Genomic DNA, 8,727 nt, shown 5'->3' on the forward strand with positions numbered 1-8,727 from the left:
ACCACTTGCTGCGTCAGCTTGCTCTGCTGTGTCTCCAGGCACAGAGAGCACTAAAATCCTGGACCTCCATGCAGTACCGTCAGAAAGTGCCTACAGGAAAGAAAGAGTAACTGTAAAATCTGTAATATCACCACTAGGGACTAAATGAATCTCCAAAATAATGGCACATCAATCAATTGCACTGGAGATGAATTTCCCTACCTCTTTCATTTCTAAAATACAGCTCCAAAACCAAAAATGCTCCCAGAAGGCCACTGCACAAAAAGGGAACTGATTCTAGGCAGATCTGAGTGGTGTTGGGCCATGGTTAATGCTCAGTGTGTGTATTTCTAAAACAGCTTAAACAAACAAAAACATCATCCCTTACACCAAAAAAAAAAAAAAAAAAAAAAAAAAAAAAAAAAAACAAGCCAGGAAATATGAAGTTTCAAGACAGTTAACCTCAACTGCAGGCTGAATGAATCATTTTAGATCCATAGCGGGGCTTTTACTGGTAGTATAAGCAATCAAAGTACTGGTCTCAAGCAGCTGTCATTCTACTTTATGGCATGCCAGGAAGAAAAGAGACTAGTGCTATTTTATACGCAGATTTGGAGTACAGTTTGATCACGAAGCTGGGGCAGCCAGGAGATTAACTTGATCCCCTGTGAAGGGAAGGTTTGGTCCTGTCTGCTGCCAGGCTTCCTCCCATGCAATTCTGCCATTTAACTCCTGCTCTGGTGTTCAAGTAGGCTCCGTTTGTTTAGCAATATTTATCAGCTCACTAATAGAAATGAATTCAACAACACTACACACAAGTCTCTAATAGGTTTGTAAACTGATTCATTTTAGTGACCAGCCTGACAAGTGCCAGAGCTGCTGTAAAGAGAGGGTGCATTAGACACTTTGCATTTCTGTCTGAAAAGGAACTTTGATGTATAAATATCGTTTCTGGTTCTGGTAAACCATACAGAATCTGGAGTGAATGAGTGCTCAGTCCAGCATGAACACAACAATTTCCTTTGCAAAGATACAATGCTTCAGGCTTCATTCATACTATTTAGTCTCTGCTCACAGCCTCTTCTTCAGAGTAAGAGCACTCAGTTACATTAAAGAATACTTTATAAAATAGTCTGAAAATCAGTTTGGTTTAAGGAAACCAGTGATTTCAATTAAAACAAAAACAAACAAACAAACAACAAAAACAGCCAGGGAAGGGAAGGGAAGGGAAGGGAAGGGAAGGGAAGGGAAGGGAAGGGAAGGGAAGGGAAGGGAAAGTTTGCTAGGTATTGTGACCCAATGCTTTCTTGTCAAAAAGCAACAGCTTATGCATTGCAGCAAGTGAAGTATGAGCAGCACCTCACTGCTTGGAGCAGAGAATGTATGCACAGATTTTCTAACTTAGTGCACTTTATGAAGACTAAAGGACAAAGTAGGAGCACAGGCAGACACTTAAAGTGCATCTGAAGTAGAAGGAAACAAATGATTTGAGATGTCCTGTTATGACATATAGTGCATTTGCTCTGTGAGCAAATGTTCTTCTCAAGTGCTTGTTCCAATGTGAACTTGGTCAGTAACACCCAAGCAGCCAAGTAGACTTCAATGCACAGAATATGAAGCTGAATCACCATCTGTGAAAGCAAAGGTCCTCCAACTAGGGCAGGATGCCGTGTAAAATAAGAAATATAAAATTACATTGACATCCATCATTCATGAGGATGTGTTAAAGGGAAATCACTGGACCTGAAAGGATGCTGGTGAGCAGCATGGGTTCTTGGGCAGACCCACTGAGCTTCCTCATGTCCAGGCTACGACTAATAAAATATTAGGCAATTTAATGTTAAAATTCCAAGTTCAACTGATTTTCATTGCTATGAAGAGAAATCATTTAGACATTTCTTAAAGATGTCTTTAAGTTGGTACTACCTGTTCTTTTCACTGCTCAGTGTTGAAAGAATTGGAATTCAAACCTGGCTCTAAATATTTTACCTTTTCAGGTAAGCAGAGGCAAAAACAAATAAACAAACAAACAAAAATCAACAACCAACAAAAACAAAAACAGAGAAAAAACACATACATGGAAAAACAGTGGCACCAGTTTGTAAAACAGCCTTTGGAAGCATTTCAACCATAAAAGGGATGGTTTTGACTGCCATAAGAACTGGTACCTGGTACTATCACCACACCATGAAGATACCTTAATAACAGGTTTTGTGGGACCCAGTCCTCTTCATGTACCACTCTTCAGGAGCAGAAGCTTAACCTACACAACATACTGAATGAATTATCATGTTGTTTTATTATCTTTTTCCACACACAGACACACACACAAAAAAAAAAAAAAAAAAAAGTAATAAAAAAGTTTTATCAGTCATGATTTTAAATAATTAAATATTTAAAATTATTTTTTTTTTTTTTTTTTTTTTTTTTTTGTCCTCTCACACAAGTGCATCATCTTCTTTCTATCTGTTTCAAACACAGAAAACCCTCCCAATGACTTCTTGGTTCAATGCTTCTAGCACTTGCTCACATATGTCTGTATACCCAGCACTCTTGTTGATTCTCTCCCTTATATTTTTCATGACTATTCCCCCTTTGTGTGAAAAGTTGCAATCCTCAGTAGTTAGTGCAGACTGACAAGCTACAGTTATGATAGGCAGAAGCTGATGTGGGGAAGACAGTAAAAGTCAGAGAATCCATGAATTTTATATTTTGTAAAGTATATTTTGTAAGTGGGTTAGGGACTTTGCATGCACTTCAAATAATAATAATAAAAAAAAATCATATCAAAGAAAGCTTGCAGTGACGAAATTTGCAGCAGTAGTTATTGGAGAAAAGGTGGAAAACATAGGTACATATTTTTAAATAGCAATCTTTCCTACCAATGCATCATTCTTAATTAGATAGTTATTACAATCATTATTTACTGATAATAGGTCTTGAAAGAGGTTGCATATCCTAAAATCCTAGTGTCTCAAAGAAAAACAGAGAAAATAAAACAAGGGGGGGATGACAAAACAAAACAAAGCAAGAATAAAAAAGTGAAAACACAGGGGGACTGGAACCAGATGATCTTAAGGTCCCTTCCAACCCAAGCCATCAGAATTCAGTATTTAAAACCCAAGCAGAAAATGTGGAGAAGTGCTGGAAGAGCAGTATGTTTAGAGCACATAAACTTCTGTGTTTTCACAAAGTAGTTGAAGAATGCCATACACAGTAGTGAGAGACTGGTTTTAACAATGATCTTGAACTTGAAAATGCAGACCATCTGATGAATGCTACAGATTTTTCCAAGAAATCAGTAGGAAATGTATCTTGACTAATGCAGTAACAATTAGGTGAGTCTGTTTTGAAGATGAAAGAAACCTCAGGACAAACCACCACCACCAACAACAAAAAAACTTTAAAAATATTTGATTATTGCTATTTTTTAAAAAAGAAAAATCATAGCAACAGTGAGAACATTTATGTAGAAAGTCCTTAAGTGGCAGGTGATATGTCAACATGGAGATGGCCCTATGTCCATTCTGACAAGTCCACAGCCCAACAAAACAAAAGAGATGTAAGAGGGGTAAGAAAAAAATGTCACAGTTCATGGGTCTAACTACAGTGCACACAGTCCCAAATCATTTTTTCCTTCTTTTCCAGCTACTCCTATTATTCTGCAATTTCTGTTGACCCCACTTTTCCCTCAGTCCTCAAGTGGACACTGAGAGCACTCAGAAACAAATATAGAATCACTCTGTACATTTTTTCTGCTTTTGAAGAAAAGGTAAGTTGGGGGACAGTCAGAGAAAAAGTGAAACACTTCTTGTTATTTGTAGCTGCAGACATCAGCAGGAAATAGAAAGCTGGAAGATGTTCTCTTCCAAGCAAGTAGCACAGACATTTACTTGCTGTACATGCACTGCCACTTTCTTCTTGGTAATAAAAATAAATACCACTAGCTCTGTTAAGATGCTGGCAGTAATGTAAGCAGTTTATATAATCTAAAGCAGTTATAAGTCATTGGTAAGTGCATTTCAGACAAAACAAAAAGAGAACACTGATAAAATCCTTTTGCTTTCGAAATCCTTTTGAACAATCTATCCCTCAGCCTTCGTACAGTAGTCATAGACACACCCACAGAAGACCAGCAAAAAAATGCCACTGCATCGAGCCAGATTCTCCACAGTGGGGAAGTGAGCCCATTCTGTGAGTACTCTTCCCTATGAGTAAGAAGGCAAGCAAAGGGAGCAGGAGACCTGCATGGATGAGCAGGGAGCTCCTGACAAAACTCAGAGAGAAGAAGGAAGTTCACAGCATGTGGAGAAAGAGACAGACCACTTGGGAAGAACACAGGGACACTGTCAGAGTATGTAGGGCTGCTACAAGGAAGGCCAAGGCCCATTTGGAATTAAATCTGTCAATGAAGGTCAAGGACAACAAGAAGGGCTTCTTCAAATACATCAGCAGAAAAAGAAAGACTGGGGAAAGTGTCAGCCTGCTGCTGAATGGGGCAGGTTCCCTGGTGACAAAACATACAGAGAAGGCAGAGTTGCTGAATGCCTTCTTTGTTTGTCTTCACCACTGAGACCAGCCCTCAGGAATCTCAGACCGTAGAGACAAGGGAGGAAGTCCAGAGAAAGGAGGACTTTCCCTTGGTCAAAGAGGATCGGGTCAGAGATCTCTTAGGCAAACTTGACATCCAGAAATCCATGGGCACAGACAGGATGCATGCAGGAGTGCTGAGGGAGCTGGCTGATGTTATTACTAGACCACTCTCCATAATCTTTGAAAGGTCATGGAGAACAGGAGAGGAGCCTGAGGACTGGAATTAAGTCCATGTCATGGCAGTCTTCAAAAAGGGCAAGAAGGATGACCCAGGCAACTACAGGCCAGTTGGCTTCACCTCCATCCCTGGAAAGGTGATGGAATCACAAATCCTGGAGGTCATCTCCAAACACATGAAGGAGAAATTGATCAGTAGTCAGCATGGGTTCACCAAAGGGAAATCATGCTTGACCAACCCAATAGCCTTCTATGATGGAATGACTAGCTGGGAGGATGACAGGAGAGTGGTGGCTGTTGTCTGCCTTGATTTCAGGGAAACTTTTGACACTGTCTCCCATAACATCCTCAGACAAGCTCAGGAAGTGTGGGATGGATGAGTGGACAGTGAGGTGGATTGATGACTGGATGGATGGCAGAGCTCAGAGGGTTGTGATAAGCAGTGGTGAGTCTTGTTGGAGGACTGTAGCTTGTGGTGTCCCTCAGGGGTTGGTACTGGCTCCAGTCCTGTTCAACTTATTCATCAGTGACCTGAATGATGGAATAGAGTGCACCCTCAGCAAGCTTGTGGATGACACAAAACTGTGAGGAGTGGCTGATAAACCAGAGGGCTGTGCTGCTATTCAGAGGGACCTTGACATGCTGGAGGGATGGGCTGACAGGAGCCTCCTGAAATTCAACAAGGGCAAGTGCAGGGTCTTGCACCTAGGGAGCAATAACCCCAACCACCAGTACAGGCAGGAGGGTGTCCTGCTGGAGAGCAGCTCTGCAGTGCGGGACCTGGATGTCCTGGTGAACAAGTTAACCACGAGCCAGAGATGTGCCCTGGTGGCCAAGAATGCCAACAGTATTATGGAGTGCATTAGGAAGAGTGTTGCCAGCAGGTCAGGGGAGGTGATCCTGCTCCTCTACTAAGCCCTGGTGAGGCCACAACTGGAGTATTGTGTCCAGTTCTGGGCTCCCCAGTGCAAGAGAGACTTGGAGTTACTAGTGAAAGTCCAGAGGATGGCTGCTAAGATGACCAGGGGACTGGAGCACCTTTCCTATGAAGACAGGCTGAGAGAGCTGGGTCTGTTCAGCCTGTAAAAGAGAAGACTGAGGGGAGACCTCATCATTGCATATAAATATCTGAGGGGAGGGTGTCAAGAGGATGGAGCCAGTCTCTTTTCAGTTGTGCCCAGCAACAGGATGAGGCAACGGGCACAGACTGAAACATAGAAGGTTCTGGCTGAATATGAGAGGGCAATTCTTTGCTGTGGGGGAGACAGAGCACTGGGACAGGTTGCCAGAGAGCTTGTGGGGTCTCCTTCTCTGGAGATGTTCAAAACCTGCCTGGATGCCATCCTGCGCAATGTGCTCTAGGTGATCCTGCTCGGCAAGAGGGTTGGACCAGATGGTCTTCAGAGGCCTCTTCAGAGGACAGTAAAAATTCATTTAAGTTCTAGTAGTAAAAGAGTGTCACCTTTAGTATACACCTAAACTAGTGTATACTTAATAAAAAAATGCATTTCTCAAATAGTAGTAACAAAAAATAGTAGACAGTCACTCCAAACTACTACACATAGCTGCCAGTTAAAACAACTGGAATTTAAGCATGCAAAACTTCAAATCAGAATCACCAAAGTGACCTAAGATACTCTCTTACAGCTTTTTGCTGTTTTTTATTGGTAACTATCTTTAGTTATGACTTACTTTCATTGCTGCCTTTAATTCTCTGAATTGGAAATTCTGTTCCAGATGTTAAGCATTAGTTCATTTGCCTCAGTAACTGGAAATGGCTGTATCATACTACCCAATATCTATTTTATTCTACCGCTAATCATTCAGTCACAAATCTGTTGCATTTTTCTTTCAGAATGCTTTTTTTGTTGTTGTTCTTTGCAGTTGGGGGGGAGGCACAGTAAATAAGACTTCTTTAGAAACAGTTCACAACAGTTTAAATTCATTATCTGCTGCTAATTATGTTTTATTGTCACAGGAGAAAATCCTGTTACAGACACTAATGAGCTACAACCTTCAGTAACTGATCCTGGAGAGGCTATGTGTTTACAAGCATGAACATTTTATGCCAGTGGCAATCAGGTCTAATTGGGATTAACCTTTAAGTATTCACTACTACTTAAAAGCTTAGGTGGAATTAGAAGGAAGCAAAGTCAGCAAAGTATCAGTAAATCAACAGATGCAAACAGAAACAAACTATGGAAACACTTTCAAGTGTAATGCTAAAGTATTACTTAAATTAGGTTAACATTAAGTAATTAAAATTGGGTTTATGATTTTTAAAAATTTGCCTATGCAGGCATCTTGTCATTTTTTTATACTATAAAATGTTCCCCCTAGAGTGGGTGGACCAGTAAGAAGCACAGGACCAGTGAGAAGTAAGAGATTACTTCTTATTAAGAGGAAACAATACATTTTTCTGTTTTGTATAAACTATTTATAATTAAACATACACATCTTGAAATATACTTGACAATTCCAGCATCTATAAACAGAATCTATAAGTTTTGTATTCTCTAGGAAACCAGAATACTTTACCACATGCTAAGCATGCAAGCTTGTCTGAGTCTCAGACTCGGTAATCTGAATTCCCTGGATGCTGAGCACTGCAGTTCCCGATGGACTGTAAAAGTAGTTGTGGATCATCATTACCTCTGATACTAAAGTCATTTAAAACAGAGGACTGATTTAATGTATTGAAAATACAGAACTTCATGTCAGTTATACTGACAATAGCTAACCATCTTGGATGCCTTCAAAATGAGTGGTCCCTGTAACACACAGCATCAGAAACATTGCAGTGTTTCAATGTCTAGGCACTGACATTTGAAATCCAGCACATGCTAATTTGCTTTATCAAAAAGCACAGATAAATAAATCTTTTAAGTACCAGAACATATAATTAAATTGACATTACTGTTATTGGCATATGAGGAATGCCTTAAGTATCAGGAATGATGTTGGTCTCCCTTCTCAGATGGCACATGACACAAGGTAATTGCCATGAGTTGCACCATAGGTTCAGATTAGATGTCAGAAATGATTTCTGACAGATTAGATGTCAGAATGATTTCTCCCCACTTCTGATGCTATTTATAGAACTAGATAAATAATCCCGAAGAACATTACATCCAATTCTTTGTACATAATGTCAGTGCAATAACTACTCGCCACTTCCAACCAGTTGCACTGTTCTTTATGCCGAGGAAGCTATATTTCTATAATGGCTAACTATCCACTCCTAATAAAGGAGGCACATCCTACCAGGATATGCAACAGTAGAGTGACTCCTACAGTCCGGAACTGAATTAATTTTGTTTTCTATCTGGGTCAGTCTATCAGCATGACATTAAATGCCAGCAGGTTGTTACATGTATGTCTTGCAAAGAAAATTGCTTAGGAAGAGAAAAATAAAATATTCGTTTGATTTTTCTAGAACGCTTGATATTATGCATAAATAAACTAAGAATGATTTGAGTTGGAACGGACCTAACAATCATCCAGTTCCAAGTCCCCTGCCAGAGGCAGGGACACCTCCCACTAAACCAGGTTGCCCAAAGGCCCATACAACCTGGCCTTAAACAGGGATGAGCATTCCAGGGATGGAGCATCCACAGCTTCTCTGGGCAACCCATTTCAGTGCCTCATCACCCTCATAGGTAGATACTTGGAAGAGATTCTTTACTAAATCTACCCTCTTTTAGTTTAAAGCCTTTCCCCCTTGTCCTATCACTACACTTCCTGACAAAGTGTCCCTCTCCCCAGCTTTCTTGCAGGCCTGCTTTAGGCACTGGAAGGCTTAAAGTCTCCCCAGAGCCTTCTCTTCTCCAGGCTGAACTCCAGCTTTCTCAGCCTGTCTTCATAGGAGAGGTGCTCCAGCCCTTTGTTCATCTTTGTGACCCTCTTCGAGACTTACTCCAACAGGTCCATGTCCTTCTTGTGCTGGGGGGCCCGCAGCTGAACACAGCACTCCAGGGG

Source organism: Oxyura jamaicensis, chromosome Z, assembly GCF_011077185.1.
Source record: "Oxyura jamaicensis isolate SHBP4307 breed ruddy duck chromosome Z, BPBGC_Ojam_1.0, whole genome shotgun sequence".
NCBI classification, from domain to species: domain Eukaryota; kingdom Metazoa; phylum Chordata; class Aves; order Anseriformes; family Anatidae; genus Oxyura; species Oxyura jamaicensis.